The sequence below is a fragment of the Phodopus roborovskii genome, unplaced genomic scaffold (assembly GCF_943737965.1).
Source record: "Phodopus roborovskii unplaced genomic scaffold, PHOROB, whole genome shotgun sequence".
Lineage (NCBI taxonomy): Eukaryota > Metazoa > Chordata > Mammalia > Rodentia > Cricetidae > Phodopus > Phodopus roborovskii.
The window spans coordinates 17,099,840-17,120,916 of NW_026126549.1; the positions used below are offsets into that span (position 1 = coordinate 17,099,840).

Consider the following 21,077-nt stretch of genomic DNA (forward strand, 5'->3'; position numbering starts at 1 on the left):
TGCAAGGCTGGCGGGTCACCCTCCAATCGCCTCCCTCCTCCCTCCCCACCTTCCCAGTCACTTAGTTGTGGCTCCACGCACCCGCACCGTGGCCCAGACTGGTCCCCATCCCTTCTCGCTCCTACTTTTGCGCTCCCTCACACGGGACGCGCTGTCCTGTCCACTTGGCGGGCACCAACCCTGTCCCCCTAGATCTCCCCTCCTGGGGTACTTTAACGCGGGGTTAACACTGGCCCTGTGTCGGGGGCATCACACTCCACTTCAAGTCGCACAGTGACTCCAAGTTTGTCAACTTTGAGACTGGGTCTCTGAAGGGGTTCCAGCAGTCCAGCCAGAAGGACACTACAGGTTTGGAGGGACCGCGAGCGAGCGACACCCCTCCCATCTCCCCAGAGGCCACTGTCCCTGAGGCAGCAGCTGCAGCAACTGCAACTGCTGGCATCCCAGCCCGGCTCCGGTTACTGTTTTCCTCCTCCAGCATCTCCAACCAGACAGGGAAAAGCTTGTTCAAGTTTGCAGCAGGACTTGGTCCCTGTGTGAATCTGGGGCTCCAGGACCGGACTCCTTCCCGGGGCCCCCCATCTTCTGAGCCTAAACAAGAGCTGCAAACATTGCTTTCTCCTGGGACTCGGCTTGGAGGCCAGTGGCGCTGTTGGAAAAAGATTTTGAATCTGGGCCGGAGTGGGTGAAGACCAGAGGAAAGCAGGTTGGCGATTGCCAATCGCAACATCTCAGGACTGGGTAAGAGTTAAGCAAACTCAACTCTGGAGGCTATTGGGCTTGGTGTCTGCTGGGAGGCTTCTTTGGGGCTAGAGGGCACGTTTCCCCGTTAGCCAGGATACCCTAGTGCAGCTAAAGCAGGACGCTGATGGTTTGCCTGCCCTCCAGGGACTTATTGTGGTTGTTTGTTTTGTTATCTGAGGCAGCAGGGAATTCCTGGGAATGTCTCTTCATTATGCATTTTATTTTGGGTATTTTTGCGCCTCTGTGTTGCTTTGCCTGTGTTTGTTCCACCTTGATTGTGACATTGGTGAGTGCAGGGATATTTTAGGGGACATCTGAGAGTGAAATGCAGCTTCCGCTGGGCCTTCCATTGAGGTCTGCCTAGTACTACTCTGGGATCTTAACTTGTTTCCTAAACTTTTCTTTCTTTTAGTACTTGATATTCAGATTGTGTTTGCAGGCTGGGGTTCTCTTCCTGCCTTTAGGGGTGTCAGGGTCCAGGAAGGTTCACAGACCTTAGAGTCCTTGTCAGAGTGCTTGGATTCTTGGGGAACGCTGGGAGGGACAGTTCTTTGAGTCACACTTATTTATTTGAGGGAAATGTGCCCCCGTCGGTCACTTTCCTTTAAATCTCCTCACTCTAGGACTTTCACACACCCGGTTTGGGACTTTTTTTTTTTTTTAAACTTTATTGTTTTCTTTCTGCAAGTATTTTCCTGAATGACCCTACTGAATAAAAGAGACATGGGGGAGCGAATGTGCTGCTGCTTTCACACATAACCTCACACGAATCCCCACATTTTAAAAAGAGACAGTGAAAGCCTGGAATTTTCTTGGCATGAATGAGGCATCGTTTCTGCTATTGGGCAACAATAGCCATGCTGTGCCGAGGCAGAGAATGGCATCTTTGGTTTCTTTATGCCAGGTCTTAACTTTGTATACAGTCTTCTCAAATAAAACCCTTCATTCCTGTTCCTTATGGGTAAAAAGAGCAGGACACATGACATTACCCAGAAATGCCCTCAGCCTGACTGGCATGCTCTAAGGAGTCAGCTTACACCATCCTTTTGTTTTGCTTACAAGGCCATGGAATTCCTTTAGTAAACTAGGATCAGGTGATCAGGGTTCAAGGCCCTACTCTGATACTTTGCAGTTGTGTGGTTTGGTGTAGCTTATTAACATATCTTTATGTGTGTCTATAATATCAGGCTTACTCTAGAGCTAAAAGAGTTAGTGCATGGGAAGCTCCACACAGGGGAGGGGTTAGCTACTACTATTGTCTTACTGTTGAGCCAGCATTAATGGTTGTGTTGCTTTTATTGTCTCCTTTGTTAGCTATTGGCAAGCCATAGTTGCTACTGCTTTTGGGAAGGACTTTGATGGCTGATCTCATCTTCAAGCTTTGCCACTGCCTAGAAAATGATGATTTGCTCAGCTTAGTTCATGAATGTTCCTGGCAGTGTTTTCTGCTGGGTGCTTTCAGTAGAGAGGAAGGTGTGTGTGGTGGCGCTGGGATCTGAAAAGCAAGTTCATGATTGGATACCACAGGATATGGGAAGTGATGTCCTGTACACTTCCTTAGAAACTTTTGTGGCATTGGCATAGTCTCTTTATCCTACGTTTCAGAGGTCAATCAGTCAGTAGGTGAACGTTTATGAAACATCTGCACTTATTTCTCTGGCTTTATTTTCAAAATGAACATGTGTAGTTTCTTTATGACCCTCTCTGCCCTACTTCATTTTAAGTATGCCAACATTGTCTTCATGAGGCAATGTCCATAAGCAAAGTCCAAATGCTTTAGCCACAGATGTCAACACCTGATTACATACACACACAAGCATGTAAAACTGAGAGTGGCCATGGAGTTTTCTGTGTGACCTCACAGAGGTTGCTTCTCTCTTTTGGCACTAGTTTTATGGTGCTTGAGTTTGTATGTGTGTGTGTGTGGCGGGGGTGGGGGCGGTAGGGAAAGAATGTTGGTGTGCCTCGTGGCTCTAAAAGCCTTTATATGTGTTACTTTACTTCATTGCTGGCTGTGTTTGACACCCCCCTTTCCATTTTTAGCATTTGCTTGGGCGCATAAATTATGGAACTTCCATATTTGCAGGCTAACTCATGATAAATAGGAAGGGGAATACATTAAGCCTGCTTATATTCCACCAGCTGCCTTCAGACTTGGGTGTATCAGAAGCAGAAAATTTGTTTAAAAATATTAGATATTTTTTATCATAAAAATTACCAACACTTGACCACTTTTTTTAAAAAAAAATCTAAACAAATTACAGTTTCTTATGGTTCCTATGGTGGTGTGTAAACCTTGGCTCCTCCCTGAGTCATAAAGTCTTGGGTGAATTTGAACACATCTATAAAATCCTGAAGTTAGTTGTGATGCCAGAGTCATTGTACAGCAGTAGGTTTACCCTCTTCAGATTGTTGCTTCAGTCTGACGAGACATTTCTAAGATACAAGTCTGATCATGTGATACCCTTGCTTAACTCCTTGGCAGATCACTAGGTGGGCGGTGACCATCAGTGTCTTGTACGGGCTGTTGAAAATGCAGTCCCCACATCAAGGTTGGAGGAGTACCAACCCTGTGTTCTAGCACAAAGCTTCTGTCAGCCTCATAACTCTCCTCCAAAGACCACCTTTGCACCCTCTCCCGTGCTGTTCTCTGTGTTCTTGCTCCCAGCCCCCCAGTTCCTGCAGATCTCATTATGTCCCCAAATACACGGCACCCATTCTTTTCTCCATGGCCTCACTGAGTAGATGATCTTTCTGTTGGAAATGTCTTCTTTTGTGTGTAAGCAGCTGTCTATTATCCATTTATCTTTGAAGATGCAGCTCAAATCAGACATCCCCCTCCACCCAATCTTTCTATTTCTCCTATGAGCAGTTTGTATCCCGTGAGTTGCCATTCATCTCTGTGGACATCTTTTTGGGTACCTTGTTATCTGAATGACATTCCCAGCAGGTTGGTGAGTTCATCGTTCCTTGATGAAATGCCTTACTCAGGTGGCTGGAATGTTTAAGTTACATAATAAATGCCCCTCCAAATGTGAGAGAAGAATGAATGAATGAATGAATGAATGAATGAATGAACACAAGCTGGTGTTTTTCTGTGGCACAAAATGTTAGGACTCATACTTATCATATCTATTAAGGGTGGCACAGAAGCCAGTATAGAATTACTACTTGTCTATATGATCTATGAAGTTACTAGAGAAGAAAATATTCTATCCCTATGCTTCTCAACTTTCCTAAGGCTACAGCCCTTTAATACAGTCCCTCATGTTGTGGTGACCCCACCCATAAAGTTATTTCATTGCTATTTCCTAATTGGAATTTTGTCAGATATTAATTATTATTTAAATATCTGATATGCAACCCCCAGTGGATCATGTCCCATAGGTTGAGAACCACTGCTCTAGACTATCCTAAGTGGGCTTACAAAACACCACGTAATACTAAATTCATGCTTACAGGCTCAACACCACAGTAGGTGCTATGTGTGACAGAGAGATACAATTAGACTTTGGGATGGTTTGCTTGTGGTTAGCAGTGTGCCAGTGTGGAAGAGGAGATGCCAATATCAATAACAATTAGCCAACATTATCTCATGCTTTTCAGTGTATGGGCCACTCTGGCATCTGAGTGGTAACTGGTTCAGTACTGTCTTTCTTACTTTCCTACACGGACACATTCCTAAAAGCAGGTTAAACACAGGGCCAGGGCTTTGAATATGAGGGATGCTGACTGAAAAAGGCCGAAACTCTGTGTTGTCCAGACATAGCATCCAGTGTGTCCTCCTCTCTTGAGCTCTCCTTTTCTTAAACATCATTTGCTTTGGTTATTTCCTCCTCGTGTAAGCAAACCTTAGCCCATTCAAGGTCAATTAACATCTGACTCTGTTGAAAGCTTTGCTTATTTTAGCATCTGTGATAATTTCAGCTTCTGTCTCACATTAAGTTTATGTGAAAAATCCTTCTTATAATTGCAGGAGAGTTTTTATTTTTCCTGTTTCCACTCATTTTATTCCCTTAAGAGCGAGTTATATAAATGGGAGCAAATGCTGCTTCAGCAAAGCTGAACCTATTGGCTCATGACAATCCCACATGAAGCAAATATGGAGGGAGTCTACTTATGGGTGGGAAATATCAGCATCGATGAGTGAGTACAGATACCTGGGACTGCTGGATGGACTGTGAACACAGCATCTGCATTCATTGCTGGACTCCTCTGTTCTCAAGAACATGGACCGTGCATTTACTTTCAAAGCTTAGTTTTAAGAATTGATGTAAGACTCATTGAGTTCTAGGGATTCACCATTCACAATTCTTTCCCCCAAATGACCTATTTCTGCCTCAGTACATCCCTGCCTCATGTCTTGCCTGGACTTCTGTCTGTCTGCACTGCCTCACTTACTCATCCAACCATTCTCCAAATCTAAAGTTTTCTGTTTATCTCTTGTCCATATGCAACTCTGAAGGTCAATTTCACTGTAATCATTCTTACTGCTTTTTGACATAGGTGTGTGTGTGTGTGTGTGTGTGTGTGTGTGTGTGTGTGTGTGTGTGTTTGCGTGTGTGTAAAGGGTTCATTCAGGGAGCTTAAAGGGTTGCACAGGAAAGCACAATATCCACACCAGTGGTGTTTTATTTTATTGAACATTCTGTGCACAATTGTCAGTGCCATGAGGCTGTTCTTTGATGATAAATGCCATGCCCCAAGCCAGTCTGGAAGAGTGGCTGTGATTCTATATCCTGCAGTTAGCACTATTAATGTCTATTGATTTCCCCACTATTTCATTTTTAATGATTTATTCTCCCAGATAAAGAAACTATGTAAAGCATTCTAACCACCTCAATTTCCTCTTCAGAGAGCAATAAATCATCTCCCACTCCCCCATAAGACAAGGGAAATAGAATTTCAGTGTGGAGTACCTCATCTTCCTAGGTGCATGTACAGGACATTAGCATCTGTTAAAACCATCAGATCTTTGGGAGCCAGGAGGCCTCATTGTGGGGGTGGCCAAACACCATGTTGTTATAATATCATGTCCAACCCAGATGAACTGTGCAGATATGACTAGCTCCAAAACACAGCTGCAGGTGGTAGCTCCTATAACAAATCTTCTTCATGCTTTTGTGTTTTGTTTTTCTTGAGGCAGGGTCTCATGTAGCTCAGACAGACATGTACCACCATATGTAGGTTTTAAAAAACACTGTATTTTAGATGAGGAATTGATGACAAGACATGACTGGTTTTTACGATTAGTTGGTTTGAGTTTTATTTTTCCCTTTATCATATGTTTATTAGGTGTATAGCATGAAAAGATAAACATTACAATTGCAAAGAAAGAGCTAATACCTTCAAAAAACTGATGTGTGTACATATATATCCAGCCAGCCAGGTAAAGCTGGGTGTAGTCATGGTCAAATAGCAGGTCTGAGAGTGGCTCTGGGCTCATGCCAAGAAGAGGGCAATGTATGGGGAATGTTCTGCTAAGAGAGGATTTATTTAGAGGGGACAAGGCAGGCCAGGCAATAGGTTCAGCAGACACAATTTCAGTGGAAGCAGTGATGGGCCATTTCAAAGGAGCTGAGAATCATTTTTATGACAGCTATTTATGGAGTCACAGGACTGGTTCTGTCTGTCCCTCCCAGCACTATCTGAGTTTGAAAGGAATCTTTCACATTTCACAGCTATTATTTTGTCATGGAGACCAGATGTGGGCACCCTCTGAGATTCAAATAAAAGTTGGCTTAGAAGTCTCCCTTGTTCATGAGAAGGCATTCCTGGAAAGATTTTACCTTTCCACCGTGGAGGGAGTTCACAGGAAGGGGATAGCCAGGATTCAGGCTTTCTCTAGTCTCACCAGGGGTGGTATTCTGATTTCCTCCTGACCCTTAAGGATTGTTTTGCCACATGATAGTACTGCCTCAGCCTGAAGCTGCTTACCTAAACATGAGCATTGCTCAGTGCAGTAAAGGGCTTTGGGAGGTTGACTTTTAAGGTTTGTGGGGAAAGTTCATATTTTAATATCTAAAACAAAATGTTAAAGATAATCTTTGTCAAAAAAATTTTTTGAGGGGTTGGCAAGATGTATTTCAACCAAGCTTTCACACAAACTAAAAAACTAAAATAGAAGTTTTAAAATTGTGTGTGTGTGTGTGTGTGTGTGTGTGTGTGTGTGTGTGTGTGTGTATCTGGAGAGCAAATCCAATCTCTGTGTTACGTTAGATGGTCACTCTGGCTCTGAGCTGCCCAACGTGTTTGTGTAGTTGTTATTGGTGGTGGTGATAGTGGTTATAATGGTTTTCTTTGGTTCATTCTGCCATCGGAAACTGGCCTGGTCTGTCACTTTGTGATGATCTCAGACTCCATTCTAGCACCCTCCTCCTTCTCTTCTCATCCTGTCTCTTTCTCTAAAATTTCCATCATCTTCTGGACAGCCATTAGTTTTAAGTGTTCCTGTCCCATGTTCTCTGGTACCCTCACTATTGCATCTTTTGCCTTCTATACTAATATTAATAACATCAGCACAGCGTTTGATGTAAAGCCCTGTCAATATCCTCTTGCCTTTAGTTCATACCTTAAACAGATGCACAAATGCCATCAGTGTGGTTGGAAATGCTTGACACATCTATTTGGCCCATGTTCCTAAACTTCAGAGGCTTGAGAACAAACTGCAGAGCTGATGGTCCTCTGGATTTCAATTTGGTAGGTGTGCTGGGCCTAGGAATGTGCATTCTCAGCAAGGTAGGATGATGCAGATGGCCTAGGGATGCACTAGAATTCTTGTTTGGGGTTACAGTGCCCCATTCAAATAGCATGCCAGTTTTTCTTTCCTTTTTGATTTTTAATTTTGGTGATGGCTAGAGTGGGTCATGGAGAATAGTTAGTCTGTGAGAAGCTGTGCCTTTCCTCCCTACTTGGAGGAACAATGGCTGTAATACAACACTGTTCATGTGACAACCAGAGAAAGACACCCATTGTCTGGGGGTTGGCTGATATTCCACTAGGCTCTGGCTTGCTGTCCGATTAAGCCTAGTAGCCCTGAGGAAGCAGACACACTTAAATCAGAGAGAAAAAGAAAAGAGGTCAAGGCCTTCCACAGTTAAACTACATGCAGCAATGTTTCAGAGGTAGGGCTTGGGAAGGGAAAATGTAATTCTGGGGAAGACTCATTCATTCATCTGCTATTTGAAGCTGCAGACACAGCATAAGGAAAACAAATTTGAACCAAGAGAGAATTGGTTTCTACCTTTGTCTCACTGACTTATAGAATTTTATTATTTATTTTAGAAGCTCAAAGACCTCCCTCCATGATAGGCAAAGACATATTTTTTGGCTTCCTTCTCCAAGTTCATTGAAGATAGATATCTGGGCTAGGGGATGATAGAATGCTTATTCAGAATGAGCAAAGACCTGGGCTCAGTTGTCCTCATCACATACACTGGGCATGCTGACAGAGGCCTGTAATCCCAGCACTCAGGAAGTAGAGTCAGGAGGATTAGGAGTTCAAGGTCTTCAGGTCCACAGTGAGTTCTAGGCCAGCCTGGGGTTGTTTATCAAATACCACCTCTACCACCCCTCCACTCCTAACACCCAAGTGTCAGATCTCAGAACCTCCCTAGATTATGGTCTAATGTTTTAGAGGAAAATTTCTTGGGTAATGATCATTATTGTATTTGAAGTGTTAATAATTACCATCCAAATTTGTATTTAATAGCAATCTTGCATTTGAGAGTTACATTTTGAATTCAAAATGTAATTACATTCATCAAAAAGTTACCCATGTGTTTGGAAAGTTATGATGCTATTTAGATCCCTCACTCCCAACTCCCAATACAGGAATCCCATGCTGCATAGAAAGGGTTACAAACTTCCTGTAAAGATCTAATTGTGAGATCAACAACCGGACACATTCTTTGGGTCAGAAGAGGATGCAAATTCAAGGTCACATCTTTGCAAAGGTCGCAGACTTTCCAACAGGGTTGTTCTTTTAGTCTGATTACCCCCTTTATGAAAAGTATGTCATTCATCCGGACTTTGCCTCTGGGTTCCTTTTAAAAGGACACTCTGTCCCTAGTTTCTGTGCATATTTGTGGGCAGCTATTCTTCTTGAGTCTTTCTTAATTTTTTTTCTTTTCAATTAGGCAAGGGATACAGACCTGAGGGGAAGGAGGGAAGCCTTGCTGGATGTAATGGGTTCTAGAGAGCACGTGCGTGCGTATGGAGTGCTGAGGCAGCTGGTATCTTGGGCCAGTAGGATCCTTTCTCCTCTGACATAAGAGGTTTCTTGGCTGGGAGCATTTGCCTTAAGCACAGCGGTCCCCAGGAGTGGGCAATACATGACTTGCTTCAAGTCATTTAGGGCTCCTCATTAAGTCTATATTTGTACCTTGATTATAGATTATCATTGCAAATCCATTAGGGAAGAAGAGACAAGTGGGTTGTGGAGAGGCAAGTGTCTTTATTTTCATTAGTTTTCCATTCTCCTCTCTCCTATAGTTTGCTTATCCTTTACTAAGTGGGATTTTGGTTTTGCCAGTGATATGTATGCCTTTAATGCAGACAGTGAAGTGGAAACATAACAGAGCAAAACGATCATGTTAAACACTAGTCCAATAAGTTAATTAATTTTCAATTCATTGTCATGAGGCCAGCTCTTTGTGTTTGCGTGAGGTAGGGAAGTGCTCAGAGGGAAGACTAATGTATTATATTTGACATTTCCTAAAGTTGAAGTGTTTGCTGAAAACAATAGGGAACTTGCATGCTGTCTCTTTGTTGTTTGTTAATACGTGGCCTTTTGTTAGCAACACAGTTTCTTGTTGTCCATGCCCCATGTGGTACATTTAATTCTTATGCTGTTGAGACTTGGTTTTTTATCAGAATCAATGTTCTGTTCACTGAGGGCTTGGGTTCAATTAGCTGCTGCTTATATGGATGTGTTCAGTTTGCCAGAAATCCTTGAGTAGTTAAATTTTGATGTGTTTGTCCCCTTTGAAGTGCATTTTTCTATACTTGATGAAAAGTTAAAAAAAAAAAAAAAAAAAAAACTAAGTCCCATGTTTACTGTGGAATTAAATTCTCGCAGTGATAGGAAAATGCAAACTCTAGGAACCCCAATTGCCTCATAATGTGGATCTTGAGGTATTGGGTAGGAAGAATTTTAATGTCCAAGGAGTTAACCCTCTCATAGCAGAAAGAGCCAAGGTGTAAAGCAACAATGAGCTCACCCAGGTGTTATGTTTGTCTAAGCAGGAAATCCAGTACCTAAGAGGTTAACATTTTAGCAACACTCCATTATTTAGACTCTAACCTCAATACAGCCAAACAGTTCAGTTGTCAACTCTAAATGTCTACAGTCTCCCTATTCATAATAATCTGCCATGAAAAGGCAGGCAGGAAAGGGCAGTGTGGATCCTGGGTGCTTTTCTGACTCATTAGATGACTGCTGCCCTAAATTCTGCTATTGGAATGCTTCCAACACACACACACACACACACACACACACACACACAGTGATCGGCATGTTTCTACTTCTTTCCTCTCACATGTCTCAACTGTGCTAGTTAAAGTTCACAGTTTTAGCGGATGAGGCAGAATAGCATAAGCAGCTGTCATTCTCCACTTCAGCAGTCTGTCCTCCTGTTTTCTGTTATCTATCAGTGTTGGCCTATCTAGATCGTACCAGAAAGAGCCATTGCATTTGTGGGACATCCTAATATGGGGTGATAGATTCAACTGGGAAAAAAACAGGGGTGATTTATTTTACAAAGGAGAGTTTGGACCCTTGGTGTGGACAAGGGTATCCCTCTGTGAGAGACCTGAGTTTCTAGCTTGTATCCTTCATTTTGGATATTGATGTTAAAAATTAAATATTGATTTATGCAAACATGAGGTTATAGTTGTGGGATAAAAAGACAAGATTTTGATGGTCTTGGCCTGCCCCTGGCCTTGCCATTTAATGTAGGAAGTGTGACAATCTAGTCTGAGAGTCAATCTCTATTAAATCTTTGTGACTTTGAGCAAATAGCAAACTCTCTGAGTACCTACCTGTTCATGACCTGTGACATAAGAATAGTGTGTAACTCATTTGCATGTAGCACAGAGGTAAGCACACAGTAAGCAACCAATATCCACCCTCATCATGATTCAACACCAGGTCGTATGAAAGCAAGGAAGGTCTGCTGATGTTTCAAATTGTTGACTCCTTCATGTGCTTAAGTCAGATTCTGCTAATTATCATATAATTTACAATGTGTAGTCTCTGATATAAATGCAAATTATAAAGAATCTTAAGATATTCTGGATTACAAAATTAGTTAACTTTACTAGTGAGCATATACATTTAATTACAGTATTTTGCTAAAAAAAACATTATCTTGACTATAGGATTGGACTATAGGATTGGATTATAGGATTGGACTATAGGATTGGACAGTAACTGACCTTGTTTTGAGGTAACAGTGAATTTACACTTGTATACACATGCTCATGGAAGTATTATCAGGGACAATATAGATATGCATTGGAAAATTCTCCAGTCACTAAAAGGGGATGAAGCACAGCACATGTTCCAACATAGGTAACTATACTATATGAAGGAAGGTAGACATAAGACCCTGTGTGGTGTATTATTCCTTTCATATGAGGCATCTAGAATTGGAAAACACAATAGTCTCAGAATGTAGGCTGGTGGTTTTTAGGGTTTAGGAAGGGAATAATTGACGGGACTTAAATATTTGGTGTTTTGTTGAAGTGATGGGAGCACTCTGGAAGTGGGTAGTCATTGTGATGGTGGTTGTACAACATGATTAAAATGATGAATTTTAGGTTATGTGAACTTCATCTCAACTTTTTTTCTCATATTTAAAAATATTCAGATGTTTTATGTATGGGTAAGATGTATCTATCTGCACAGACTGGACAACCCATGCTCACTTTGTGTCTCCTATGGCTAAGGCTTTCCTGCTTAAAAGACATTGCATTGTATTTATGAATTTGGGAGAGGTTGAGGGAACAGGTAATAGGCTGCAAATAAACCTACCTCAGATCCCTGAATGTGGTGACCAGACAAAGGTTTTTGACAGATAAGTGAGCTTTTATGTCATAGAGTGAAGGTAAAGAGAATTCCATCTGGTGGGAATGTATGTGACTATGTGTGTGCCGAGGGGGAAGTGGAGAGGACAGACAAGGGCAGGCAGGCAGAGGGCAGTAGAGTGAGCATTTATTCAATCAAGTATTAAGAAATAAGCATGGAGTTGCACAATGGAGACAAGGGTTGAAGTCTTAGAAGTTGTCTGCTAATGTTTAACCTTGAGCGGAGCTACAGAGGAGACTAGTCACACTCTAGTCCCTAGGGAGATAACTTGCAGGTGGGGGGTATGGTGTCTGGAGAGTGATCCTCAAGCTGCCTGACCCTGATAATACATTTTCCAATAGGTCAGATGAGTTTTTAAAGGATGAAGGAATGATCTTAGGCGAGTTGATCTGAGCTTGTGAGCACAGGAATGACCCTCCTGATCTGAATGACTGGTCCTTGGAATGTTAAGCACATGTTATTAGGCATTAGATAAAGTTCCTCAACATACCTGCTTTCCCAAGTAATACAAACCTGAGTGTATTCTCTGTTGGCAATCTTCTAGAACCAGGTGAAGAGGTTCATATTTCTTAGATGATGAAGGTATGAAAGGTTTCAGATATGGACAAAAGTAGGAGAGGCCTGGTGTTTGATATTTGTATCCTCAAGGTAAATAACCCTTTGATTATAGTCACAGAATGCAGAATTATGAGATAGTATTTAATGTTGTTGAGACCTAACTACTTATCAGGAGGTTGACTCAAAGTTGTCTACTCATGTTCCAAGGTTGGACCATCTGTTACAGAATAGACCAATTGAGAAAGAAGGTATGACTCAGGATAGCATTGACCAAATCTTTGCTTAGGCAGTTCAAAAGGACATTCAGACAACTATCCAGTCTCAGGCTTGCTGCATTTACTGGAACTGACAAAGGATATTGTCTTAAGGTTTCTATTGTTACAATGAAATACCATGACCAAAAAGCAAGTTGAGGAGGAAAATGTTTACTTGGTTTACACTTCAGCATTGTTGTTCATCACTGAAGGAAGTCACAACAGGGACTCAGACAGGGCAGAATCTTGGTGGCAGGAGCTGATGCAGAGACCATGGAGGGGTGCTGCTTATTGGCTTGCTTTGCATGGCTTGCCCTGCCTGCTTTCTTATAGAACCCAGGACCATCAGCTCAGAGATGGTACCACCCATCACAAGCTGGGCCCTCCCCAATTGGTCACAAATTGAGAAAATGCCTTATAGCTGGATCTCATGGAGGCATTTCCTCAAATGCGGCTCCTTCCTCTGATGAATCTAGCTGTGTCAGATTGATACACAAAACCAGCTAGTGTGGAAGAGGCCCTTCTCCAGGCAGGCTTAGGAAGGCGTTTCACCCAACTCAGGAAATCAGCAAGAATATCTGGTCACAAGCAGAGTAGACTGCTAGAACTCAAACTTCAGTGATCATCAGCAACCGGCCGCTATATTGTGCTGCCAAGTCAGTCACTGCATTTCCCCGGATAAATCCTTTGTCATGTTTATGCCTATTAGATGGATGCTTTCCAAATGTGTCCCCAAGCAGGAGATATGTCATTCTGAACTGGTACTTATTGAAATCCATCTCTTTGGAATTTTTTTGGAGACTATGTAGCCCTGGCTGGCCTAGAATTTGCTATGTAGACTAGGAGAACTTCAGTTCCACAGAGATCTACCTGTGTGTGCCTCTCAAGCGTTGGGATTAAAGGCATGCACCACTATACTCGAACTCCACTCCCCCAGATTATTGTCATAGTTGTTGGTTAGTTGTTTAGGTGCATGAGTGGCTCAGAACTCACAGATACATCAGCTGGTTTGGTTCAGATGTAGGTGTAACAGTCACATGAGAACGTATTGTTATTATTATTTTCCAGGTGTGCATTGTCTGTATTTATGATGAATACCCTGAGCTCTAGCTAAGGTATTTATTTATATGGAAATTTACTAGTGATTCCATGCAATCTAAACAAAAGGCACAATTGAATTCTGGGGTTGGTAAGTGTTTGAAAACCATGTTTACATTTTTGATGAATCTTGCCCTGAGTATCTCTTTCATAGTGGGTCTATCATTATGTTTATCAAGTATGAACATATAAAGTAAGTAAATGCAAATGAAAGAAAAACAAAGGAAGAGATATTCAGACCCTCTCAGTGTTCCATAAGAGGATGCAGCAATAATGTAGCCATCTGCAAGGCAGGACAAAGACTCTTGCTTGAGACCAAGCAGACTGTCATTTTGACCTTCAGCTTCCAGCACCTTCATCCTGAGATACAAATGTCTGCTGTTTAAACTCCCTGGTCTGTGGTATTTTCTTATAGCAGCCCCAGAAAACCAATACAAGCAGAAAATGTTAAAAATATTTTTTTGTGGGCCCTTACTAATTTTAAGATTAACACATGAATAACACATGAAAATCTAAACTAACCCATAACTTTAATTCTCATTTAAGTGGTTAGGTTTGACTTGTCTCCTACCACACACTGGTGAGGGAAAAGGTCATGTCGCAGATTTTAAAGCAGCTTCAGCTCCATCTTGCCTCTGTAAGAACCGTTGTCAAGAGGGTAGTAGATGAGGAAAGAGCCTGGAAGGCTGAATAATCGGCTTCATGGTGATTCTTTTACTGGATGGAACCTGTGGTGAGATGGTGAGCCAGGACAACCAGCGCTGGAGGCAGCAGCATTGCACAAGGCAGGAGGCAGAGGGAGCCTCTCCTGGTAGGGAGAAGGCACCATCCTCCTGGAAGATTGACACCTATGCTTTTGCTTAGCCACGGATGCAGGCACAGGGAGTTCATCAGCTTAGATGAGCCAGATGGTCGCCTTTTATTTCAGGGAAGACCAAGCTGGAGCAAAGGCACTTTTCTCCTGCCATTAAAAAAACAACAAAACCAAAACAAAAGGCTTATGATGTGGAGCTCTGCCAGACATGGGCTGGGGAGAAGGTCTTCGCTTTTCTTTCCAGGCTGTAGGTAAATAATGCTTTGTACTGTTGTTTGTGCCAATAATGCTTTGTACTGTTGTTTGTGCCGTCGTCCCAGAGGGTTGTTCAAAGAAGCTCACCGCAGCCCCTTACTGCTGTGCAGTTTAATTTTTGTGAAAGTGTCATCTCATAGGTGCATTCTCCAACTCCCATTGTCCCCTCCCAGCACAATTGTCTTTGGTTGAAGCTATGGCACTGAAGTTCAAAGACCTGAAAATGCCCATCCACACGTATGTCTCTAAAGGACAGGGCTGTGACTTCACTGAATTTTTCAGAGATGGCAGGCAGAGGTGGTGACTCTCTTCAGTCAAGGAGGATTTCTAGTGGCGTGACCTGAGGAACTGCCTGACAAGCTGGAGAGTTGGGAAGAATGCATTTTGTTTCTTAGCCAGGTTGTACTGTTTGTGTACACAAAAATTGAGGCCACACAATTAAGGCAATCATGGCATGTGTGTTCATTCATTGGCACCAAAGGAGACTTTGGTGTTTCTATGGGCTAGTGGCTAAGTGGGCCTTCTCTGTTTCTTCTGAGGGTAAGTTATACCACTCCTGAAAAGGATGGCAACCAAGTCTTTCCAGTAGTTTATCAGAACAAAATTCAGTGAGTAAAGAAAGGGCTGAGGGAGCTGGCTTTGTGATGAGTTCTAAGAACTGGCTCTTTAAACACAAGCAGCTTCCCAGAGTGTGTAGATGGGACCCATCACAAGTATACTCTTCTGATCCTAAGTCAGATGTGTTATCCATTGTGTTACTGGCCCGCCATTCAAGCCATGCAAGGGAAACTCTGCGGATGTTCTGCAGACTCTGTTCATCCCAGGTGTGATAAGGAGACTGGACTTCACTGTCTGGCACCCATCACTGAGCCCAAGATGAAATGGCACAGTGGCTGTAGGACACACTCATTTGGAGCCAGCAGTTGTTGGCAGCTAAGCTGTGATGGAGAGTGAAGACATTTGAGGCTGGGTGGTGTGATTTTTATATTCATGACTGACTGAAGGTCAACAGAGGACTAAGGGTTCTAGTAGAAGGCCAGGTTAAGCAAAGTGTGCAGGAGGGACTTCCCTTTAGGACATTTTTACTTTATTGACTCAGTGTAAATTTGATCTTCAATAGACTCTAGGGCAAGTTGTGGGTAACAGAATCAATTCAGTTTGCGAATGCCAGTGTGGATCGACAATGTGGCTGCCACTTTAGAACTGCGTCAGCTGGGCCGTGTTTCTCTGTACAGTGAAAGCCCTGACTGGCTGCTGGTCTCAAAGCTGAGGTCACTGATCCACTAAAATGTTTGTCTTGCTTTACTTTGGCATGGCCTTGAATGAAACTAGAAAATGCTTCTTGAGTAAGGGAAGCCTATGTTTCATCTACTGTTCCACTGGCTAATCAGAGTTAGAAATCCTTGTGCATGCTACAAGGAGCACAAAGAGTTGGTGCCACATTCTGGTTCTACCCCATGTTAGGTGTAAGCACCTCTCACTCCTCTACAAGGCATCTACAGCAAGACCAAGAAGATGCTTTCTGACCTCATGAGCTTGCCTGAGAGACTGCTGTCTGGACTATGGGATGCAGCTAATGGGCTGTGGGGATGGGATAGCAAGGGGTCCTGTTGAACCAAGCCTAACTTTACCTGAATAGGACCCTGGCCTTGGTGATGGAACCCAACACTTAATGGAGAAACAACAACCTTGTGCTTTGAGGAACAGCTCTCCCTGCCCCTTCTGTGCCTAGGAGAAGCTGAAATCAGTTACAGATGGGTGCTTTCCTGGGGACTCTTTTTCATGTGGCTTTCTGGTTTAGCCTGCAGGTTATGCATTTCTGCAGATGCCTTCCCTGTTAAAGTATGTGTTTCACCGAGCCTCAAGAATCAAGCAACTGCAGACCCAATCCAAACCTCCTGCCCACGGCACACATCATTTCTCCCACCCAACCATGATGGGCCTTGGGGAAAATGTGTAATAAAATGAATCATGTTCTCTTTTCATTGAACTTGTATACCATTTCTTTAGTAAAAATAAGTTGTTGGCATTAAAATATTTTTAAGCTTGATCTCTACTTCTATTCCTCAAGAGGCCCTGCAATGCAAACACCAGGTGATGGCACAGAGCCCTTGTTCCAGGATGCCTTCTGCAAAGCTGGTCCCACTGGATATTAGGGCTCGGGACTCCCTAATCCATGCCACATGCCGTGACCCCAACAGACCTTGTCGAAAGACAGAGTCTTGCTGTCTCTTCATGGAGCAGTTGCTCTGAGTCCCTGCCACAGCTGTGCCCTGCTTTGTTGGCAAGTGCTGGATGACTTATCTTTTAAGCTCTTTTTTGTCTATAGATATTATAAATAACAACTGGTCTGTGAGTGGACTGGCCAGAAACACTTGTGATCAGCCTTCTAGAGTCAAAAAGCAGTGTTTTGTGTAATTCCAACACAATGGGCAGTTATGGGCGAGGAAGGTATGAAACTCCAAAACTTTTTTGACTCAGAAAATCCAAACAGAACTGAAGGGAGGAAAGTTCTTTCAAAATCTTAAATTCCATAGAACTGAGGAGGCAAAGAGCATCTCAGGCCGTGGTTGCTAAGACGGTGGACTAAGCTGGACAGTGACATCAGAGGGACAGTTTAGGTGGGCAGCAGGCAGGGTCTAGAATTCCAGTGTGGTACTCTCCTTTCACACCTTTGATGTGCATTTGGCTTCCATTCCCTTACAGTTAAGAAAAGACTAAAATACTTTCTTTGGGAGTCTCTGCCTGAGCTCAGGAGAGACTATAGGGGTTTAGACCTAACATCGAGGAAGAGATCTGGTGGGTGAAGACAGTGGTGGTTTCGTGCTCACCATGGGAGTCTGTTTTGATTCTTTTCTTGCTTTGCATTCTCAGGTTGTAGTATCTCCATTACCAGGCCATATTCGATCCATGGAGGGAGGCAGAGTGGCTGTCTTCACACAGCTGTACAGCAAAAGGAGACACACAAGGACCACTCTGGGGAGGCATCATTGAACCCTAGGCCTGGGCTTGATTATAGGCTTTTTGTTTGTTTAGTTTTTCATTTTAGTAAGGTGTACACATTCACCAGTTTTATTTATTTATTTTTGTACATTTTTAATCTATTTATATGTTCTCTCTTCCCCTTTTAATTAATTTTTCAAAGAATTTTGAGGATGTTTTGATCATACTCAACCCTTCCCCAACCACCAGTTTCAAATGTTTGGTTCTGCAGCATCTTAAAAGCACTCATGCCGGTGTGGAACCATCAGTCCTGTCCTCTCCGCAGAAGGTTCCATGCTTCCCAACACCCCCATTTCCATCCCACCCACCCCTGGAAACCACCACTCCATTTTCTGCCTGGATAACTTTTGACATTTGTAGGCCCATGCAGGCTGGATCACTTGGAGGATGCTACCTCATATGACATCTTACATTTCCTGCACATATTGGCATGTATGAAGCTTTTCAAGGCCAGCCACACTCTGGCGATTGTATGTGCTGCTTCTGCTCATCTGTCAGTAGATATTTGTGCAGTTTTTATCCTCTGAGTGCTATGAATGAACCAGCAGGGTGGAAGGTTTGTCTGAGTCTGATTTCAATCCATTTGAAGTAAATACCCAGAGATGAAATTGTTCTAGGGCAATTCCAAGGTGTTTTGTTTTCGTTTTGTTGTTGTTTGTTTTCTTTTTTGAGGTGTTCCCACTGGTTTCCCACAGTGGCTGCTCTGTGTGACAGCTCCACCAGCAGTTGGTAAGGGCTCATTTCTCCACATATTCACATATTTATAGTTCTGGGCTCCCAGAACTGGGCCAATACACTCAGCTATTGCTTTCTTTTTGAGGTGCTGTTTTTTTCTTTGTAAAAGTTCAGGCTAAACTTACATGCCTGGGCTCAAGCGATCCTCTCACCTCAGCCTCTACAGTGGCTGAGATGAAAGGCACAGGCTGGCACGGTGTGTCTGGTTTAAAAATGAGAAGTATACATTGATATTCAAAAATAATTCCTATTTATATGACACAGATTAGTACATTTTTCAGCTTTATTGTGGTGTAACTGATAAATATAATCAGATGTTTTTGGGGTCTACAAGGTGATGATTCTCTCTCTCTCTCTCTCTCTCTCTCTCACACACACACACACACACACACACACACAGGTTCATTAGCATAGCACCTCACACAGTTGCTTTTTCTCTTTTGTGAGACTGCTTAGGGATGCTCCTTGGCAAATTTCAAGTTTGTCACATACTGTCATAACTGTAGATGTGGTCCCATGCCTAGTGTCTTCAGAACTTACTTGGAAGTGAAAGTCTGTACCCTGACCATCAGCTCTCAGCTCTCCAGCCCCTGATCTGACCCCTGGCAGCCACCCTATGAACTATAGCAACAACACTGACTGGAATTCCATTTAGTGGAGAAGGGAGTGTTATAAAGAGTAGAGCCATGCACTTTTAATATTGCTGCATTAAAAATATCTTGTGTATAATATATAGGCAAGACATTATGCAATTTGCTTTTATATGAAATGCCTCAATAATTAACGACAAGGCCTGGTACTAAAGTGCTTGCATGGTTAAACAATTTTTAAAAGGAGAAAATATCTGTACAATTAATGTGTTCAGTTTTAAATTAGGTGGGTCTGTTTGATGAGGTTTGGAAGTTCATTTTATAATCTGAATACTGACTCTGTTTTATATTATGCCTTCCATGATTTGTTGTCTTTTTGTGTTAGTGGTGGCATTTTTAATGCATGGTTAAAAACAATGAACTCATATTTATTTGTTTCTCTTTTATTGCCTGTGTTTTTAGCATCATCTCTGAAGAATCACCACCAATGTTCTTCTAGCCCTTTGCTCTATATACCACAAACATTGCATTGCTTTTGAAAATTCTTTTGAAGGAGTTCTGCCTTAAAATCCACCTCTCTTTATTTCACTTGTTTGAAGAGAGACCTTTATGTTATGTTAAGAATTATTAGCTTTCATTTTACCACACTCTACTACCCTTTTCTCTCAGGGGGATAAGGAAGGTGTAAGGAGGAAAGAGAGAGTGAGGGACATACTTACTTGGAAGTCATCCAAGTAGCGAAAGAGTTCTTCCATACCAGAATCTTCTCAAAGTGTGTAGGCAATGACTCTTGGAAGTGCAAATTGCTTTCTAGACAATGACACATACTGCTTTTACCATAAGAGTTGAAACGATCCTCAAGAAAAGCCTTCCCCTCTTGCCAATTTCTTACACTTTCTTATCTCACCCCCTTTTTAATTATCAGCACCAACAGCAGCTATGTGTTCAAAACACTATAGATAGTCCTGTGGTTAAGTCAAACAGTTAAGGGTTTATAAACACACACAGTCTCTCTCCCCTGAAAGAGCAAATCATGCTGGATGGTTCTAGAAGAATGCATTTAAATATAATGCATGCTTTTGTCTTTCCTGGTAACTCATTTTGCACCAAGAACTCTGGACTGCTGCTGTTGGCTTTAGTCACGTGAGGATTTGTGTCTTTCTCCACCCAGTGTATGCCACACGGGAAAGTTGCTTGCTCTCCCTTTTAGACTGTCATAGTCTGGTCTGAAAAATACAACTCTGGGCCAATAACTAACCCTGTGCTGATGCCTGAGTATAAACTTCATCTAGGGCTACAGAGAGATGGGATTAGCAAGGTGAATGGCAGCATGCTGTAACCCGTGATCCTTTGTGAAGGAACTGCAGTTTACTTAGGAAAGCTCCCACTTGTCTGCATAACAGGCTTGAAGGAATTCAAGTCTAGAGTTACTGAGCACAACGAGTGGTGGCATTAAGTTTGTCTAGTATGCAGGAAACATAATTTTCCAGAATTTTCTTCGATTGTTGTTCTTCAGAAATAATCCTCCTTGTAGATCCTAAGGCATACACATAACCCAGATTTCTTGATGTTTTATGAACCTTGAGAGGTCACTATTTCCTAGGGCGCTAGAAAATGCTTTAATGCTTAAAAAATTACACATGCTTATTTATTTATTGTGCATGTGTGTATATGTGTGGGTGCATTGCGCTATGGCATACATGTGGAGGTCAGAGCTCTACTTGAGGGAGTGGGGTCTCATGTGAGTCCCTGGAATTGAAGTCACCTTACAAGGCTTGGTGGCGAGCACCTTCATCCACTTAGCTACCTTAGCTGGCCCTAGGAAATGCTTTTAACTTTCAGCATCCCCCCTAACATTTAACTCAATGCCTCCAAGGGTGCATTTCACAAATGTATGGCCCAGCCACTCCTGGTCTCTCCCTGCCTCACCTCTTACC

General features: G+C 42.6%; 1 protein-coding gene across 1 annotated transcript in view; it reads left to right on the forward strand.

The window, feature by feature from the left end:
• Positions 1-673: 673 nt before the first annotated feature.
• Positions 674-21,077, forward strand: part of Megf10 (multiple EGF like domains 10) — a 137,418-nt gene continuing 117,014 nt past the window's right edge. Inside the window, exon 1 of the mRNA XM_051201183.1 lies at positions 674-741. The gene's annotated coding sequence lies outside the window, so the exon portion shown is untranslated. The remainder of the gene's footprint in view (positions 742-21,077) is intronic.